The following is a 20,359-nucleotide window of genomic DNA, read 5'->3' as shown; positions in this document are numbered from 1 at the left end:
TTAACAAAAGCTACGATGTGCGCACTGATGCCCATGGGCGTGATGCGTGTAATAAAAACGGAATAATAAATAATAATAATAATAATAGTAATAGTGCGCCTAATACACACTATTGAAACACGACGACCCGGTGATATGGAGTAATCTGGGCACCTCAGAAATTGGTGGTGATTTGGTTGTCGTGACTTAAAAGCCTTATTGTAAACAATGATGTAATTTCACAAAGTCATGAGGGAAGCAGACTGGTAAAGCATGCCTTTTGACATCATTCTGGCATTACAGAAAGTAAATTGACATGAACGTGGTACCTGAGGAAATCACAGGCCAATATTGAACTAAATCATGCGTTAAGTCTAAAACTGATAAAAAAAAAGTTGTAGAAGCAAACTCAAGGCAGTGACTTGAGTTTCAAAGTAGAGCATCGGCGCCACGGCTACAATTCCTGGAAACTCTAAAAGAGCTGGTGGTTAGCATGTCACAGAACGCCTCACCATCAGTTATTTAGTTGTTTCTGCGCAACGGTGACAGGGCATCCAGTAGGTCTGCTGATATGAACTCCAGAGATGTGCTAGATGGCTCCTACGAAAGTTAAGGTTCTCAAGCAAGGCCGTGCAAGGGCTTCCACTGCTCTAGAAATAGTGGCTTTTGGCTGCCCTCTGCCTAACAAAGGGCCAGAATGTTTCTTGTTGAAAAAATGTGTTGCCCCCGTGATGATGGCATGTTAAGCACTGCTTATCATTGCCTTACAATAGAGATGTCCCTCGTCACAGGAGAAAAGCAACTGGAAACCATAGGGGTTGCAAAAGGAGGCCCATGACTGTAAAATGTTAAATGCCCTTGCTTATTCATTCTCTCACTGGTTCATGTCTGCTGTACTGCTCAGAGACAAAAGACATATCTGAATTCTGACATGACACATACCCACAATGCAATGTTCCTACTGGGGCACTACCCACTGCCATGTTAGTCCGTTAAGAAATGTAGTCTGGCTGAAAATCCACAGTTTAAAGTGCAGTAATGTTAGGTATTCTGTAAAGTAAAAATGCTTATCAACCTAAGAAATTGGAACGTTGCATTTCCTCTTGCTTTAATTTCTCTTTAAATTGTATATTTTTTAAAAACATTTTTTTTTTACTATGTGCACCTTTTAATTGAGGCACTGGAGCCCTCCGAAGTGGCTTACATTTAATAAGTAAATAAATATATAGGTAAAAAATAAAAATGCAACTAAAAAGGGAAGAAAAAAAAGTAAATAAATATAGGGGAAACATTATTCACCAAGGATTGCTCTGGATAATCATTACTATGACATTGCATTGGGTCATGGGTCGTCAGTCAGGCTGTGTGGCACGGCTGTCATAATATAATTCTTGACATTTAAAGAAAAAGCCTCAACATGCATTGCGGTGGGGTCAACATGCACAGTGAGTAGTATCAAAAGTCTGTCTGTCAGATATTTCATTTCTATCACTTTTCACGCAAAGATTGCTTGAGGTGTACATGCGCTCTTCCCTTCGGAATGCCCATAATCCTAAACTATTGCCATAATCTTGCTTCCCTAAATAGGGTCTCCTACACCCCCTGGTACAGCAGTAAAAGAGATCTTCATGTAAATGGGTCACTAGTATCGACGGAGACAGGTTCCTGGCGTGAATGTACGAAGGTCTTTCAATGTCTGAGTGGACGCAAACCAGGAATGTGTTCCCTTTTCCTTCCTTACAGTTTGCCTATGTCTGCACTCTATAGAGCCAGTCAGTAAATCATCTCCCCACCATGAGGTTTGGTGGGTGTTTTTGTCAACCTCAATGATGCCGTAGAAGCTTATTATTTTTTTTTTTTTAATTTTTGATTTAATTGTATAACAATTTTTACAAAACAGAAAAGCATTAGTAAACTCCTGTCTACAGCTTGTGTGAAAATGTCCTTGCTTTGGCTTGTAATTGATAATTAGTCCTGAATCCATTGGACTTATGTAATGAGTTCAAGTTTTACTTTTGTTGCAGTTCTTCTTTGATAATGAGTCTCTATCCATACATTAAGATGGACCTTTCAAGAGGGATCCCAGTTGGGGTGAAACATACCTCTCCTGTTCAGTTTCTTCTGCTATAGATTCAGTGTTTTGAGAAACAAGGTTACTCCTATGACGCATCTCTTGTTGTTCCCATTATTCAATAGTGACCAAAGGTTTTCCAGGTCTAGTGTTGAATAATGTTTCAGTGGGTCCGTAAGAAAGCGTTGCCTTTCTATTACCAAACCTAGACATTCCATTATCAGAGGCTTTGTGGTTTCTATGTGCTCATTTGATTTGCAGAAGCGACATAAATTCATTTGAGCTTGTTTACGAATTGCCAAAATCTCATTAGTTTTCAGTTGGTTTAGTTTGAATCGTAGAAATAAGCGACTAAGTCTCTTATCCGGAAATTTGTGGAGGTAGCCTCGGACTGCTTTTAGCTTCATTGGAGCGTTTGGCAAACTAGCTGTCAGTGAGTAGTCGTTGGCCATCTCTTGCGTGTGAATCCAGTCCGCTTCAAACAGTTTTTTCACTACTCTGTTTGGGTTTTGGATTAGAGTTTCTATAGACAGGTCCAGTTCTTTCAAGATTGTTTGATTATTTTGTTCCCATTCCGCGAGCATCCAGTTATCTCCGTCTATGATTTCTTTACGAATGAGGTCTAGCACTCGTGCTTCCGGTTTGTTGATAACTTTGCGATATAACATCAAAGTGGATCTCATTTTGATTGCCAACATTGATGATATGCAGAGTTCCCTCCTTATTAGTGCCAAGGGAGTTGATGTCGCTAGGCCCAGGACGTTTCGCCAAAAAAAACTTTCATATTTCACCCAGATAGAATTCGGGACCAGTGGCATTGCGTCTATGCCATATATCAGAGCAGGCACCACCTTGGCCTTGTAGAATCTCAAGATGGGAGTTATTGAGAAGCGGCCATGCCTCCTATCCACCGCCTTTGCTTGTGCTGTGAGGTTCTTTAGCTTTATCCAAAGTGTATCTAGCATGGTCTTTTCGTTTCTGTCATTGCTAATTGTGATTCCCAGATACTTGAAAGCTTGTACTGTTTCCAGTCTCTTACCCTCACAATGCCAAGAAGATTTTTGATTCTTTTTTTCTTGCCTGCCCAGAACGAGCACTTTGGTTTTTTCGTTATTTAGCCGGAGATTATTTTCTGACATATATAATACCAGATTATCTAGCTGGCGCTGAAGGCCGATGGGTGTCAGATCCATCAGGATGATATCATCAGCATATAATAGACGGTCAATCTTCTCTCCTCCCAACGCAGGTGGAAAATGTCTGATAGCAAGACCTGATTCCCCATAGTCTGCAATGTACGCGTTGTATAAAGAGGGTGCCAGGGGACAGCCTTGTTTAACTCCTCTGGCTGTCACGATCTTCTCAGACAGACGTCCATCCAAGCTGAGGCAGACTTGAATGGAAGTTCCTTGGTGTAAAGCCTTTATGGGATTTAGAATTGAAGCCGGACATCCTTTTGCTTCTAATTTCGCCCAGAGACGTTGTCTGTTGACCTGGTCAAAGGCTTGGACCAGGTCAATAAAGACAACATATACCGGAAGACCACCTTGTATCGCTTTTGCTTTCAGGGCACTCATAAGCAGAATGTTTGTGGTTGTCCCTGAGTTTCTGACGAAACCATTCTGGAAGGGATCCATAGAGTTAGTTGAACGAACCCAATTCTGGAAGTCGTCCGGCACAAAGGACGAGAAGACTTTTCCCATAACATCCAAAAGAGCAATCGGCCTGTACTGATTTGGATTATCGGTTGCACCTCTCTTAAAGATTGGGACGATGTTTGCCTTTTTCCAGGTAGATGGGATTTCTTTCGACTGGTTGCAATTTGAGAAAAGCTTACTCATAAAGTTTGCCCACAGCTCGGGATGTTTTTTGAGTTCTGAATTGCTAATGCCATCGGGTCCCGGCGCCCTGGAGTTGTTCAATTTCATAAGTTTGGTTACGATTAAGTCTTTGTCAACAGGAATGTTCCACGTTGGATCATTTGTGGTACTTTCTCTGATAGAGGTATATGTGGTATTCTCGTCAGGGATTGGTGCAAATAGTTTGGAAAAGTGCTCAATCCAGCGGGATTTCCCACATTATTCTGAATGTTATCGTTGACGTTGCTTTGGGTCCCCTTTAGCTTATTAAGCACCACACTTTGGAATTGTAATTGTGTATGGTAAACATCATGCAGGCCATTGATCCTTGTGGCCTATGTGTCTACTGCAGAGTTGCTTGCCAGAGTACCCTTAACATCATATCTCATTGGGCACCTTTCTAGCAATTCAAGTAAAAGATCAACCCCAAATTCTCTTTAATTCTGCCAGAAATACCAAGGCATAAACCGGTGGTATGATTTACACACAGTTTCCTGGAGAAACGCATAGTGGGACTGTGGCCAGGTTACATACGTTTCTCTGGTTCCCCACAATTTTACACTAGTGTTGGGAAATGTGTCACTGACATTTTGACTGAACGACTGGTGAAAAAATGTCATCTCTGCACTTGTCAATCAATCCAAATTTCATATTTGCAAGGGCCGGGCTGTGCAGGTTTCCTTGATTGGTGGAACAATTGCTGGAACCAGTGCAGTATATGTAAACTGGCCCCAATCCTGAATCACGGTTAGACCATGTAAACCAAAACAGGTGAAATATAGACAGTAGCTTATATACAATACATTTGTGGATGTCCATACTGTGGTGGGAATTGCAGTTGAACCGTTGCAAATGGCTTCTGCCTGGTCCATCTGATGGTATGGATTTCTACTGAATGGATCAATGGGGCCAATGCACTCTGATTTACCCATTACTTCCTCCTGGAAAGGGCTATTCGATGCGCAGTCAAATTAATATGACTAACTCAGATTTACCTTTGATTTTCTCGTAGAGAGGGCTATTCGATGCACTAAATAAGTTGCGATGGGCAACTCTGCTTTACCGTTGACTTACTCCTGGAGAGGGCTATTCAATGGACACAAGATGTTACTATGAGTAACTGATTTATCATTGACTCCTAGAGAGGGCTATTCGATGTACAAAATAAGTTACTGTGAGTAACAGGCGTGGCAGACCCATGGAGGCAGGAGGGGCAGTGCCCCACCAACAATGACACTCCCCCACCATGTCCACGAGTAACAGCAAAATCCTGTTACTTATTCACATGGTGGGGACTGCACTGAATGTGCAGCACAGAGAGCTCCAGTGAGCCATCCCTGCTGCACATGCTCAGTGTAGGCAGCCCTAGACGGCAGAAAGAAATGGCTGAACGCCCCAAGGCAACCTTTTCTTCACCCAGCCCCCTATCCTGTCTCTCAACCAGACTAGGGTGAGGTCAGACTTTGCAGACCCCACCCCGCTGTGCACAACAGATAGGACAGGGGGCACAGAGATCAGGTGTCAGTTACAGCCTCTGAGCATTGACCCGTCTCCATGGAGGAAGGTCAATTCTCACAGGCTGGGGGGTTTCGTTTCACAATGAAACAGAGCCAAACAGAGGTTTTGTTTTGTTGCCCTGGCCCACTTCCTACACGTGGGTGGGGCTGAGTCAGTGGCCCTCATTACAAGTCAGGCGGTGGACCATGGTGCTATTAGCACCATGGTCCATGCCGGATTCCGCCATGGTGGATGGTGGAATTACCGCCCCATTCCAAGGTGAGTGGGGCGGTAATTCCCCATTCACCATTTGCCCTTCCCCATTCCCATTTTTGCCCCATAGGGCATAATGGGGATGGGGAAGGCGCTAATTATGACACCGTAAATTACGGTGCCGTAATTAGCACCAAGGTCGCTTAGCGCCTTGGACTTTAACGGCTGCAAAAAGCAGGCGTTAAAGTATGAATCAGGCGTTAAGGGTTAACGTCGCCGACGGCGCCGTTAAACCCTTAACGCCTGACTTGACCCGGAGGACGAGACGAGAGAGATGACAGAGGAGCTGGCTGCCAGTGCACCAGAGAAAGGAGTCTGGAGCAGCGGCCGGACAGACAAGGTACGTTTAATTTATTTTTTATCAATGGCCATTGTAAATATGTGCCCTCATGGTGGCCAACGCTGGGTCCAGAGAACTCAGGAAACGATGCTGGCCACCCCCCAGAGGCCCAAACTCCCTCTCTGAGAATGCAAAAGTCCTGATCTTGCTCCAGGCTGTGTGAGAGGGAGGTCCCTCACACAGCCCTGAGCAAAAGCTGGACTTTTCCAATCCCAGGGAGGGGGTCTGGCTGTCCCGCATCCTGCAGGGTAGAGTGCCACTTCTCACTTGCTTTTCAAATTTGCTTATGATTCATAAGCAAATTTGAAAAGCAATTGAGAACTGGCACAATTACTATTACGGAGCACATGTGATGCCGAAATAAATGTATCCTTTTTTAATGCAGAAATGTTGTACAACAACATGAGGGCTTGTGCTACTTATTTACATAGTATTAACAGACAGGTAAGGTGTTCAGGGGTAATGAATCTACGTTCACAACTTATGCAGTACAGAGAATGTTTAGTCCATCAAGATGCTTAAAAAACAGGCATTTTTGTGTTGGTCATTGACGTTCTCCTCACCTCCATGCAGCAGAAACAGGATGGATGGAGTGAAGTTATCCTACCAGACAAAGGAGTCCAGAATGGGCCCACAGGTCTTATACATGGTGCCTGGTCGAGTTATAAGCATGGTATCATGTTGTCAGTGGCTGTATGGCTTAGCTGACTAAATGCAAATGCATAGGAGTATTAATCCAATCACTTCTAGAGCCTATGGCCACAACACACTGAATCGTCCGATCTTGAATGATCTTAAAGCTAAGCAGTGTAGGGCCTGATTATTACCTGGATAGGAGACTGCCTGGGAATACAAGGTGCTGTACGCATTTTTGTCCTCCATGATTAGTAATTGTGCCACTTATCAATTGCTTTTCAGATTTGTTTATGATTCATAAGCAAATATGTTTCATAAATCTTCTGTTACATTATTTAAGGCAGGCGTAATTCCTGCAGGAAAATTATAAAAGTAGGAAAATGTTGAAGGGATGGCACTGGCACACTTTACCCAGCGCTTGCCTTAATGATAGAAGCATATCTGTGCCCTTGTAGGAGATGGGCACATACATGATTTACTGCCGCAAAATGGCCCTGTGTAGTGTCGGCAACCTGGTAGTGCCCTGATAGTGCCTGGTAGTAGAATATTGTGTGGGTTCTACACTGAGAACTTGTATCTTAGGTTTTTGAAAATGGTGCTGAAAGATTCAGCATTTCTACTCCTCATTTCAAAAATGTTTTGCCAGGTGTAGAACCTCCCCGGTCCCCCCTTTTCTGAGTTGGGCTCACTCGCAGAGCTCGCTCGCTCCAGCTTCGCTGGAAAATACATTTTGCCCCACCACTTTAAAAATTCACCAGCCGCAACTGGTGAGTAACTAATTTAGTCTTGACTTACTCATGGAGAAGACTAGTGGATGCATAAAAGAAGTTATAATGAGTAACTCTGACTTATTCCTGATTTACTAAAAGTAAGTCAGAGTAAATCATAGTAGCTTCTTTGCGAATCGCCCCCTAAACCCCTCTGTCTCTACATTGGTGCCTAGCCAGCTGGTGGTCTTTGCATTGGTGTGAAGGTAACTTTTTATAAGTATTTTTTATTTTTTACAAAATGGGGAGAAATCCCACATATCACATTTTTACTTTTTTTTTCAATTCCCCTTTGCCCTTTTTAAAATCTATTCATGTTTTGTTAATGAAATACACTTTAAAAAAAACTTGACCTATACACCAATGCAAAGCTTGCACCTGTGTAAGACATGTCACCAAACTGGCCAACTATGGAAAGAATCCCAGCTGATTTCACTTGCATCTTGCAACTTGGTCCTGATAGTGCCTATTGTTTTCAGTTGGTATTTTTATTCACCCGGTAGATTTCTCCTTGTTTTGTGTTGCTTTCTCCATTTTCACAACCGGGGCAACAGTGCACATTAATTCTACAGAAGAGGACATGTTTATTATAGTAAGGTGGGGAGAGAGAGGCTGGGGGGCAGATCCCTCAATGTACTTGTTCCATTGCTACCAGAAATAAGAACTGGAAACCACATATTTTGTAACAGCTGATGATCATAGAGATCACTGTTACATAAATGGCCAAATCTTTAAAAATGGCCTCCAGTAAAAATAAATTCCCCATAAGAGATTCGATTATCCTGTTTAAAGCCGGTGCCGTGTGTAAAATGAAGCTATTGATTGCATTCGTTCACTGATGCTGAGGACTGCGCCGTGTCCTCCCAGGAGCCGCGTTATTAGCGTATTCAAGCTTCTTGCAAGTATGCAATGCTCGGTGGTGTGCTTCTCTCAGGGTCTATCATGCACTTGGCAGTTTCAAAACAATTACACGTTGAAATGCAGAGGGTGCGGAAGATGCTTGTGCGGATGGCCCTTTAAGAACTCAAGGAATCAACAATTGCACGCTACTCACAATCCCCCTGAGCAAGGACTAACCGCGGAAGTGAGCGGCATCTGTGAGGAACATGTTCCAGTAAACGCGTGCTTTGTCGATGGCAACCATTTGAGACAATCCGCTTAAGCCTGTGGGGCTTCTTTGCCCTTCTGTCTTGTGCACTGAGGGCCTCATCAAAGAAACTTTGCACCGGTGCATGCACAATTGTGTATGGCAACGCCTCGTTCAGATACATATTATTTTGATGCCAATTTGTGCAAGTGCAAAGTTTGCCCTAGTGCTAATACCATGCTCTATGATCATGGGCAAACATTTCCATAGTGCTAATTCCGTATAAAATTGCACTTGCGCCATTGCACATTTTTTCGATCATGTGGCGTCTACAGTGTAGTGACTGGTAGCTTCATTGTGATTTTCTAAAGCAGATACAAAGGACTTCATTCGCAGTCGCTTTTCTGCCCTAGAGATGATGACGTCCCCAGTGCTCCCCTTTCCGGTAGACGTGCCTGTAATAAAGGCACAGCTGCCCCAAATCCGTGATTTTACCGCAACTGCAAATGCACAATTACCGGTTCATGCTGGCTTGGGCGGACCTGGTAATTGCCTATTCGCGGGTGCCGGCAATAAGGCACTCCCCATCCCCATTCGGCCCCATAGGGCTGAATGGGAATGGGTAGCTCAGATGCACCGGCGCACATCCATGAGTTGTGCTTGCGGGTGCCGCACTCACCACCAGGTCAGACCTGGTGGGTAGAGCGAGACCCGCGAGTACAACTTGTAGTATGGCGATACGGTAGCAACGGCGCCGGTAGCACTACCGGCGCCGTTGTTACTGTACCGCCATACTTATAATGAGGTCTGTCCTGAGTGTTGCCCCTTCTCTGTTCCTGTCCCAAATGGGGCGAAAGGTGGCATCACCCGTTCCCAGTAAACAGTCCTTTTCCCTTTTTGTGACTTGCCTGCCGCGTCTCTGTGCCCTTGATACAATGCCATCAGGACCGGCAAACATCAACACAGCAGCAAAGCTACCTTATATTTTCCCATTCTCCTCACTAGCTCTTCTCTTTCAGCCGAGCACCTGAGGAATATGCACATGCAGCAGTGGGTGGTATACATTTCATTAACATAGCATAAAACAACTGTCCTGTGGACTACAAAGTTCTCTGGTATGTAATCTTTTAGGTCAGCCCTTTCTCAATATCATTGTCTTTGGACGATATTGAGGGAATGAATGTCCAGTGTGCCACGCCCGCCTTCTCTCACAGTATGTTATCTAGAAGACCTCTGCAGTATCTCCGGCACTCACAGTGCCTCTTCATTCAGTATCTCGGGCCTTTAAGGGCCTCATTCCGGGTTTGGAGCTAACCATGGGGTAATTAGCTCCATGGTTGCCTCCGAAACCGTCCCAAATCCGGCATGGTGAATGGAGTAATTACCGGTCTATTCCAGGGTTGGAGGGACCGGTAATTCCCCATTCACCTTTTGCCTTTCCCCATTCCCATTTCTGCCCCATAGGGCTCAATGGGAATGGGGAAGGAGGTAATCACGGCACTGTAAATTACGGTACCGTAATTACCTCCGAGGTACCTTTGCGGGTCCCGTCCTTAACTCCTGCTAAAAGCAGGAGGTAAGGAAGGACCCGCAAAGGGAACTCGGAATACGGAGGTAAGGGATTACCGGCATCGGCACCCTTACTGGTGCCGGTAATCCCTTACCTCCAACCTCAGAATGACCCCCTTATCTTTGGATGATATTGAGGGAAGTAAAGTCTGTGGTGGTATTAATTGGACATTTAGGGTAACAGGTGCAACATGGTGCGAGTACCTGGGCATGTAATAGCAGTGCCTGGCAAATGCCTAACACTTACACACAAGCTAAAACTGTTGGCTTTGCAAATGCTTGTTTTAACAGGACTTCTGCAAAGGACACGCACAGTGCTTATAAATCAGGTGACTGAAGGCAGAACTATTATATGGAAAAAAGGGGTAGGATTGCGCTTAACACCATTACAATACTACAACCAGCAATCAAGGTACAGTATTTTAATAAGGTAGATTGAGAAATACCCGACACGTGTTTCGACACTCGGGTCGTTTTCAAGGCCTTCAGAATAGTAAATAACAGCTCAGTGGCGGTATCCTATTAAGTTTTAATTAATAGTTCCCATCAGTCCAGGTATATTGTGAATAAGTGAAACAATATCAAAGGCCACAAATGGCCGGCGTGAAAATATTGCCTATTAAATTTTAATTAATAGTTCCCATCAGTACGGGTAGATTGTGAATAAGTGAAACAATGTCAAAGGCCACAAATGGCCGGCGTGAAAATATTGCTCGGCTAATCCTACCCCTTTTTTTCATATAACTGTTAATTTATTACCGGCCTGTGTGGACTGGTTGGTGGGAATTGGTTTGCTGCTAACACTTCTTCCTTCCTATTTTTGATGATATATCGTATTAACTTAGTAGTGATAATTAGCGCACAGGTACTCTGATCGTGACTCCACACTCTTTGTTCCTGAAGGCAGAACTAGTTAAGACATTTTTATTACATCAGGAGCAGGTTTACAGCTCCAATTAACAAGGTAATTCATAGAATTCAGCGCACAAGTGGCGCACGCGGCTGGCGCACAGTGTGCACGTGCGACTTTCTGCGCCAGCCGCGTGCGCTAAAATCCATTTCCGCGCACAGCGTATTCATGGATTTTAGCTTCCAAAACCAGCCGTGGCGCACAGTGGTGCGGCGACCCTGCAGCAGCGCCAGTTACGCCCCCAACCCCTCCCCGTGCGCCATGCACAGCGCACAAATCCCGAACATGGCGCACAGGCCCCCAACCACGAAAACGCCTGTAAAACTTCCCGCGCACCCCTCCGAATACACGTACCCCCCTGCACGGGGAGTCTCACATGAGATTGGAGCGGGGTACGTGTATAACTGGGGTTCGCGGGAAGTTTCACACGCGATTGGAGCGGGGTACGTGTATTTCGTGGGTGCGCTGGAAGTTTCACACGCAATTGGAGCAGGGTACTTGTATAACTGGGGTTCGCAGGAAGTTTCACATGCGATTGGAGCGGGGTACGTGTATTTCGTGGGTGCGCTGGAAGTTTCACACGCGATTGGAGCGGGGTACGTGTATAACTGGGGTTCGCGTGAAGTTTCACATGCGATTGGAGGGGGGTATGTGTATTTCGGGAGTGCGTGGGAAGTTTCACACACGATAGGCCCTGTGCGAGTGGGGTATGTGCATTACTGGGGTGCGCGGGAACTTTCACACGTGATAGGCCCTGTGCCAGTGGGGTACGTGTATTTCGGGGGTTCGCGGGAAGTTTCACACATGATTGGAGCGGGCTACATGTATTTCGTGGGTGCGCTGGAAGTTTCACACACGATTGGAGCGGGGTACGTGTATAACTGGGGTTCACGGGACGTTTCACACGCGATTGGAGCGGGGTATGTGTATAACTGGGGTGCGCGGGAAGTTTCACACGCGATTGGAGCAGGGTACGTGTATTACTGGGGTTCGCAGGAAGCTTCACAGGCAATAGGACGTGTGCAAGTGGGGTACGTGTATTACTGGGGTGTGCGGGAACTTTAACACGCGATTGGAGCAGGGCACATGTATTTTGTGGGTGCGCTGGAAGTTTCACACGCGATAGGCCCTGTGCCAGTGGTGTGCGTGTGTTACTGGGGTGCGCGGGAAGTTTCACACGCGATTGGCACAGTGCGAGCGGGGTACGTGTATTACGGGGTGTGCGGGAAGTTTCACACGCGATTGGCCCAGTGCGAGAGGGGTACGTGTATTTCGGGGGTGCGCGGGAAGTTTCACACGCGATTGGCCCAGTGCGAGCGGGGTACGTGTATTACGGGGGTGCACGGGAAGTTTCACAGGCGATTGGCCCAGTGCGAGCAGGGTACATGTATTTCGGGGGTGCGCGGGAAGTTTCACAAGCGATTACGCTGTCAGAGCGGGGTACGTGTATACAGTGGGGTGCGCGTTTAGTTCCACACGTGAATTAGCACTGTAGGTCCTCCCAGGTGTGCCCTCTTCCCCCTCCACAGCCTCTGCAGGCAGCCCACACCACAGGGGACTACCCTGCACCCCATGTCAGGTGCCGCAGCCAGTCCATCCACCATGGGCATGCCCCCCAGCCAAGCCACATGTCACCTTGCACTAGTGATCATCAACTCATGTCCCCTAGCACCCCCACCCCCCCCAGCAGTCAGGGGCACCTGCCAGCAGGCCCCCACTCATGTCCCACTCATGTCCCCCAGCACCCCCACCCCCCAGCAGTCAGGGGCACCTGCCAGCAGGCCCCCACTCATGTCCCCCAGCACCCCCCCAGCAGTCAGGGGCACCTGCCAGCAGGTCCCCACTCATGTTCCCCAGTGCCCCGAGCCCCCAGCAGTCAGGGGCACCTGCCAGCAGGCCCCCACTCATGTTCCCCAGTGCCCCGAGCCCCCAGCAGTCAGGGGCACCTGCCAGCAGGCCCCCACTCATGTCCCACTCATGTCCCCCAGCACCCCCACCCCCCAGCAGTCAGGGGCACCTGCCAGCAGGCCCCCACTCATGTCCCCCAGCACCCCCCCAGCAGTCAGGGGCACCTGCCAGCAGGTCCCCACTCATGTTCCCCAGTGCCCCGAGCCCCCAGCAGTCAGGGGCACCTGCCAGCAGGCCCCCACTCATGTCCCCCAGCACCCCCACTCCCCCACTCCCCAGCAGTCAGGGGCACCTGCCAGCAGGCCCCACTCATGTCCCCCAGCACCCCCACCCCCCAGCAGTCAGGGGCACCTGCCAGCAGGCCCCCACTCATGTCCCCCAGCACCCCACCCCCCAGCAGTCAGGGGCACCTGCCAGCAGGCCCCCACTCATGTCCCCCAGCACCCTCACCCAGCAGTCAGGGGCACCTGCCAGCAGGTCCCCACTCATGTTCCCCAGTGCCCCGAGCCCACAGCAGTCAAGGGCACCTGCCAGCAGGCCCCCACTCATGTCCCACTCATGTCCCCCAGCACCCCACCCCCCAGCAGTCAGGGGCACCTGCCAGCAGGCCCCCACTCATGTCGCCCAGCACCCCCACCCAGCAGTCAGGGGCACCTGCCAGCAGGTCCCCACTCATGTTCCCCAGTGCCCCGAGCCCCCAGCAGTCAGGGGCACCTGCCAGCAGGCCCCCACTCATGTCCCCCAGCACCCCCACTCCCCCACTCCCCAGCAGTCAGGGGCACCTGCCAGCAGGCCCCCACTCATGTCCCCCAGCACCCCCACCCCCCAGCAGTCAGGGGCACCTGCCAGCAGGCCCCCACTCATGTCCCACTCATGTCCCCCAGCACCCCACCCCCCAGCAGTCAGGGGCACCTGCCAGCAGGCCCGCACTCATGTCCCCCAGCACCCCCACCCCCAAGCAGTCAGGGGCACCTGCCAGCAGGCCCCCACTCATGTCCCCCAGTGCCCCGAGCCCCCAGCAGTCAGGGGCACCTGCCAGCAGGCCCCCACTCATGTCCCCCAGCACCCCCACACCCCCACTCCCCAGCAGTCAGGGGCACCTGCCAGCAGGCCCCCACTCATGTCCCCCAGCACCCCCACCCCCCAGCAGTCAGGGGCACCTGCCAGCAGACCCCCACTCATGTCCCACTCATGTCCCCCAGCACCCCACCCCCCAGCAGTCAGGGGCACCTGCCAGCAGGCCCCAACTCATGTCCCCCAGCACACCCACCCCCCCCAGCAGTCAGGGGCACCTGCCAGCAGGCCCCCACTCATGTTCCACTCATGTCCCCCAGCACCCCCACCCCCCAGCAGTCAGGGGCACCTGCCAGCAGGCCCCCACTCATGTCCCCCAGCACCCCCCCAGCAGTCAGTGGCACCTGCCAGCAGGCCCCCACTCATGTCCCCCAGCACCCCCACTCCCCCACTCCCCAGCAGTCAGGGGCACCTGCCAGCAGGCCCCCACTCATGTTCCCCAGCACCCCCACCCCCCAGCAGTCAGGGGCACCTGCCAGCAGGCCCCCACTCATGTCCCACTCATGTCCCCCAGCAACCCCACCCCCCAGCAGTCGGGCACCTGCCAGCAGGCCCCCACTTATGCCCCACTCATGTCCCCCAGCACCCCACCCCCCAGCAGTCAGGGGCACCTGCCAGCAGGCCCCAACTCATGTCCCCCAGCACCCCCACCCCCCCAGCAGTCAGGGGCACCTGCCAGCAGGCCCCCACTCATGTCCCACTCATGTCCCCCAGCACCCCCACCCCCCAGCAGTCAGGGGCACTTGCCAGCAGGCCCCCACTCATGTCCCCCAGCACCCCCCCAGCAGTCAGGGGCACCTGCCAGCAGGTCCCCACTCATGTTCCCCAGTGCCCCGAGCCCCCAGCAGTCAGGGGCACCTGCCAGCAGGCCCCAACTCATGTCCCCCAGCACCCCCACTCCCCCACTCCCCAGCAGTCAGGGGCACCTGCCAGCAGGCCCCCACTCATGTCCCCCAGCACCTCACCCCCCAGCAGTCACGGGCACCTGCCAGCAGGCCCCCACTCATGTCCCCCAGCACCCCCACCCAGCAGTCAGGGGCACCTGCCAGCAGGTCCCCACTCATGTTCCCCAGTGCCCCGAGCCCCCAGCAGTCAGGGGCACCTGCCAGCAGGCCCCCACTCATGTCCCACTCATGTCCCCCAGCACCCCCACCCCCCAGCAGTCAGGGGCACCTGCCAGCAGGCCCCCACTCATGTCCCCCAGCACCCCCCCAGCAGTCAGGGGCACCTGCCAGCAGGTCCCCACTCATGTTCCCCAGTGCCCCGAGCCCCCAGCAGTCAGGGGCACCTGCCAGCAGGCCCCCACTCATGTCCCCCAGCACCCCCACTCCCCCACTCCCCAGCAGTCAGGGGCACCTGCCAGCAGGCCCCCACTCATGTCCCCCAGCACCCCCACCCCCCAGCAGTAAGGGGCACCTGCCAGCAGGCCCCCACTCATGTCCCACTCATGTCCCCCAGCACCCCACCCCCCAGCAGTCAGGGGCACCTGCCAGCAGGCCCCCACTCATGTCCCCCAGCACCCCCACCCCCAAGCAGTCAGGGGCACCTGCCAGCAGGCCCCCACTCATGTCCCCCAGCACCCCCACCCCCCAGCAGTCAGGGGCACCTGCCAGCAGGCCCCCACTCATGTCCCACTCATGTCCCCCAGCACCCCACCCCCAGAAGTCAGGGGCACCTGCCAGCAGGCCCCCACTCATGTCCCCCAGCACCCCCACCCCCAGCTGTCAGGGGCACCTGCCAGCAGGCCCCCACTCATGTCCCCCAGCACCCCCACCCCCCAGCAGTCAGGGGCACCTGCCAGCAGGCCCCCACTCATGTCCCCCAGCACCCCCACCCCCCAGCAGTCAGGGGCACCTGCCAGAAGGCCCCCACTCATGTCCCACTCATGTCCCCCAGCACCCCACCCCCCAGCAGTCAGGGGCACCTGCCAGCAGGCCCCCACTCATGTCCCCCAGCACCCCCACCCCCCTGCAGTCAGGGGCACCTGCCAGCAGGCCCCCACTCATGTCCCCCAGCACCCCCAGCCCCCAGCAGTCAGGGGCACCTGCCAGCATGCCCCCACTCATGTCCCACTCATGTCCCCCAGCACCCCCACCCCCAGAAGTCAGGGGCACCTGCCAGCAGGCCCCACTCATGTCCCCCAGCATCCCCACCCCCAGCAGTCAGGGGCACCTGCCAGCAGGCCCCCACTCATGTCCCCCAGCACCTCCACCCCCCAGTAGTCAGAGGCACCTGCCAGCAGGCCCCCACTCATGTCCCCCCCTACATGAAATACAAATGCACAATCATGTCCCACTTCTACACCAAAATACCACAGTACGCCACCCCATTCTTGAGACGTAATGATTTCCCAACCCACCCCACATTGACATGCCTATCTCAAGACACAAACCAATAGTCAACTATGTACATCAACACATGTCCGTCACACACACACACTGGTTGGCATTGATTGTGTAAACCCACATTTTCACATGCATCAACCCAATGAGCGAATCCCACACATGGAACTAAAATATGAAAATGTATTATGTACAAAAAAAAAAAAAATGACATGAAAGCATAAAAAAAACAGCAAACATGAAATGAAAAGCATGTGCAAAAGATGAGTAAATGAAAAGTATAACCAAGCCAAACAAATCCGAAAGAAAAATAGTCCAAACTCTCCCTCCAACAACGCAAATCCAAAGGAAACGTAAAAAGAAAAATCCATTGATCTATGGTGAAATCAAATGAAAAAGGTCAAAATAATCCATTGTCCAACTATGTACAATCCATTGTCAAGGGTCCATGAGCCCAACGAAAGAAATGAAACCTACCTAATAAACTACCTAATAAAAAAACTATATACAAATGTGTGTGGCATAGTCCATTCACCACGAATCAAAGAAAAAGGAAAAGGAAACCTAACTCTAAAAACTATTTACAATGGCAGCGGGCTAGTCCGACGGCTCACTTTTTGATGTCCCGGGCCAGGGTATCATCGAACTCCCGCTCAATGTCTTGGAGGCGGTCCTCTTCCATGGCCCGAGGGTTCGCACGGACGATGACATGTTCACCTCCAACTCCCTGCGAATTACCTCGAGGCACTCGGCCCGCCTCCGGGCCCTCCGCATGGAGTTCTCCGCCCTGACCATTGTGAGCTGTGCCGCTTCCGCCCGCTGCCGCTCCGCATCTATGGCGTGGCCCAACCACTGCCACACGGAAGACACTTGAAATCCTGGGTCCTCCTGCCCTCTGGCCGATGCCTGCCCCTCCGATTTTGAAGGCCCCGAGCCATCATTGCTCCCACCATGTTGCTGCTGTGCCTGTACCTGCGCCCTGGCTCTTGCTGCCTGCACGTCCTCCTCTGGCTGGGGTGCAGTTGTCGTGGTGGCCACCCCTGCTGGACGTCCGACTCCCGACTGTGGCAGGGATGTGTCCTCCACCAGCCTGGCTGCTGGGTCAGAGGCAGCTCCACAGGGTACCCAGGTGATACATGGGTGGGAAGATGGCATGGAGGAGACTGGCGCGTAGGGGATGAGGGGGGGTTGCAAGAAGGTCCAGCACACAGAGGAATCCAGCACTGGTGACCCATCCCAGCAGGTCAACATGGTCAAAGAGGCATCCGAGATGATGTGCAGTCTCTTCACGAAAAGTCCGCAGGTCACCTCGCATGCCCCGTTGACGCAACGCTATCCCGGCCAGGACAGGCTCAACACGGTCCCGGATAGCCACATCCACAGGGAGAGGAAGGCCAGTTGTTGTGTGCTCATCCCCTCCCTGAAAATGGGTCTGGACGTAGGCATCCCTGCTGGGGCCAGATGATGCAGTGACAGGATCAGGGACAGGATTGCACACAATCACCTCCGCGGCGGCCTGTGCTGCCTCCTGTCCCTGCCCCTGCACTGCACCATTAGCACCAGTGGAATCCCCACCTGCAGACCCCGTGTGTGTCCCTTCTGCGGCCTCCTCCTCCACCAAACCCTCCACCAACCTGGATGACTCCGTGCCATCTTCCTCCGTTGGACCCTGTGGGGTCTCAGCTGCCCCTTCTGCTGCCGAGGAGTCCACCTCCGACCTCCGCCTCTTGGACCTACCCTCGGCAGCTGTGGCCTGGGACGCGGCACCAGACTCCTCACTCCCCGACGAGATGACAGGCCTTGCGTCTCCGGCTGGTGATGCGATCCCTGCCGCTGGGCTCCACAGCACCCTCTCTCCGCCCTCTTCATTAGTTGACACTGCAGACAGGGAGAGATAAAACACAGACATCAGGGCACTAATGGACTGATACACACATGACAGTTGCACATGAGTGGCAGTGTCAAACTTCAGACATGGCATCACACTCCATGACACACATGTCATTTCAACTCACACACATGAGCATTTCCACAGCAAAATTGCACCAGGCAGCACCATCCATACACATACAACAGCATGAACAGCCGAAGGTGAGCCTGACATCACATGAAACACAGGGAGTGCACTAGACATGCACACACGCCGCCACACTTACATGCATGTCTACATCTCCTCCAACTGTCACAGTGATGCGATCGCCATACATGTCACATCTGGCATTCAACCTTCTACATATCAGTGTCACGTGCATCCATGTTGCATCACAGTTGCACACTTGTCAAATACACACACATGCACATGTAGACAGTGCAGATACATGCAGCAGGAACCACCATCCATGTGTGACACCACAACCATGCCAACGTACATACACAGAAAATCAAACATGTGTGCTCCCACATCTGCATTTGCACAGCATACATATCAACACATACACCATCGATGTGTCTCACACCTAAGAGGACTCACATGGGGCAGCCTCACGCCCCTGTTCATACACATCCCTACATGGCCCTACGAAAACACATGTGCAACCTGCACAATACATGCACACCACCACACGCACAGCGTCCAATCAGTATGCATGTACACTTACTGCTCGACTCCAGACGGGTCTGCCTCTCAAGGACCTGGACGTGGAGCGCTGGGCATATGTGTTCCAGGACCCTCATTTGGTGGTCGGACAGGTGACCCCGGCGCCCCTTGGCATCCGCTGCCTTCAAGAGGCGCTGGGCCTTGTTGAGGGTCCTGGACCTGAAGTCCTCCCAGCGCTTCTTGACATGTTGTAAGTCGCGGACTGCCACCCCTTCTGCGTTGATGGCAGTCACGATGTCCATCCAGATCCTGGTCCGTCCTTCATTGTCAGCGCGCGAACTTCCAAAGAGGGCATCATACTGCCCCAGGACTTGCTCCACCAGGACACCAACTTCCCTGGCACTGAAGCTGGTGGCCCTCTGCCTCTCTGGCTGGGGGTTGCCAGTGGTGCCAGATGGTGTTGTGCCCGACATGGCAACCCCAGAGGCAGGAGTGGGTGGGCAACTGGGTCCTGGGGCTGGGCTGTGGAGCGATGGTATCCCAGTCGGGCGTCATCGGTTCCAGCAGGGGTTGGTCACAGCAACTGCACCCCTGGCTGACGTGCAGGCAGCAAATAGCAGGGCACGTGGGCAGCAGGCAGTCAGGCAGCAGCAGATGGCAGGTGGGAGCGTGCTCGGGGCTCTGGGGGGCAGTAATTCGGCCTTCTGGGCATGGGCGTGGTCTTCCATGTGTTGTTGCGTGGCCAGCTTGATACGGAGTGATTTGGCACATGAAAATCTTGCACATCAGCGTGTAATTCGAGGAAAGGCCTTTCGCGCGTAAGCGCGTCAGCACACGTATGCGGTTTCATTGGACCAAAGGCCCTTAGCGCGTAAGCGCTTCTGTGACGTGACTCGCTCGGGTGTTTCCCTCGTGACGCGGGCATAGTGGTTCAGCGCGCGTGAAAAAAACTGCACGTCCGAGGAAAGGGCCTATGTGCGTAAGTGTCATGACGCGCGCGGGCGTTTCCATCAACACGGGTGCATGTTCATCGTACACGTCCAAAAGCTGCACGTCCGAGTGTCAGCTCGTGTAATTGGAGGAAATGGCCTAAGCGTGTACACGCGTAAGTGACGCTGTACGTGTGGGCTGCTTTAAAAGGTACGTGTAGGACCCCATTCACTTGTATGTGCTTTTCGTGGAGAGCGAGTGGGCGAATTCTGTACCTCTTGTCGGTTCACACGCTATTACTTCACAGCGTTTCAAGTTCGTACTCCCTGTTACCTCTGACAGCGTTCTTTATTTTTTTTGGGCCTGTTTCCTCAAACAGCGTTCACTTCTTCTTTTGTCCTGTCTCCTCAGACAGCGTGCAGTTCTTCTTTTGGCAGGGGTGTTGGCTACGCGCACAACGTAGCGTTATTTTTCCAGGCAGACGGTGAGTCGCGCACACATTTACCAACTGTGCTTGCCCCGTGTGTCGCGTACCCCTTCAGAGGTCATTGTAGGCTGCGTGTAACACGCGTATGCTTGTT

At 51.8% G+C, this 20,359-nt stretch overlaps 1 protein-coding gene across 1 annotated transcript in view; it reads left to right on the top strand.

The window, feature by feature from the left end:
• P2RX2 (purinergic receptor P2X 2) overlaps positions 1–20,359 on the top strand; it is a 380,622-nt gene that overhangs the window by 157,280 nt on the left and 202,983 nt on the right. The gene's annotated exons all lie outside the window — the stretch shown is intronic.

The sequence above is a fragment of the Ambystoma mexicanum genome, chromosome 10, assembly GCF_040938575.1.
Source record: "Ambystoma mexicanum isolate Mex_15411 chromosome 10, UKY_AmexF1_1, whole genome shotgun sequence".
Taxonomy (NCBI): domain Eukaryota; kingdom Metazoa; phylum Chordata; class Amphibia; order Caudata; family Ambystomatidae; genus Ambystoma; species Ambystoma mexicanum.
The sequence above is the reverse complement of the archived record's forward strand: the minus strand, read 5'-3'. Positions and strand labels throughout refer to the sequence as shown.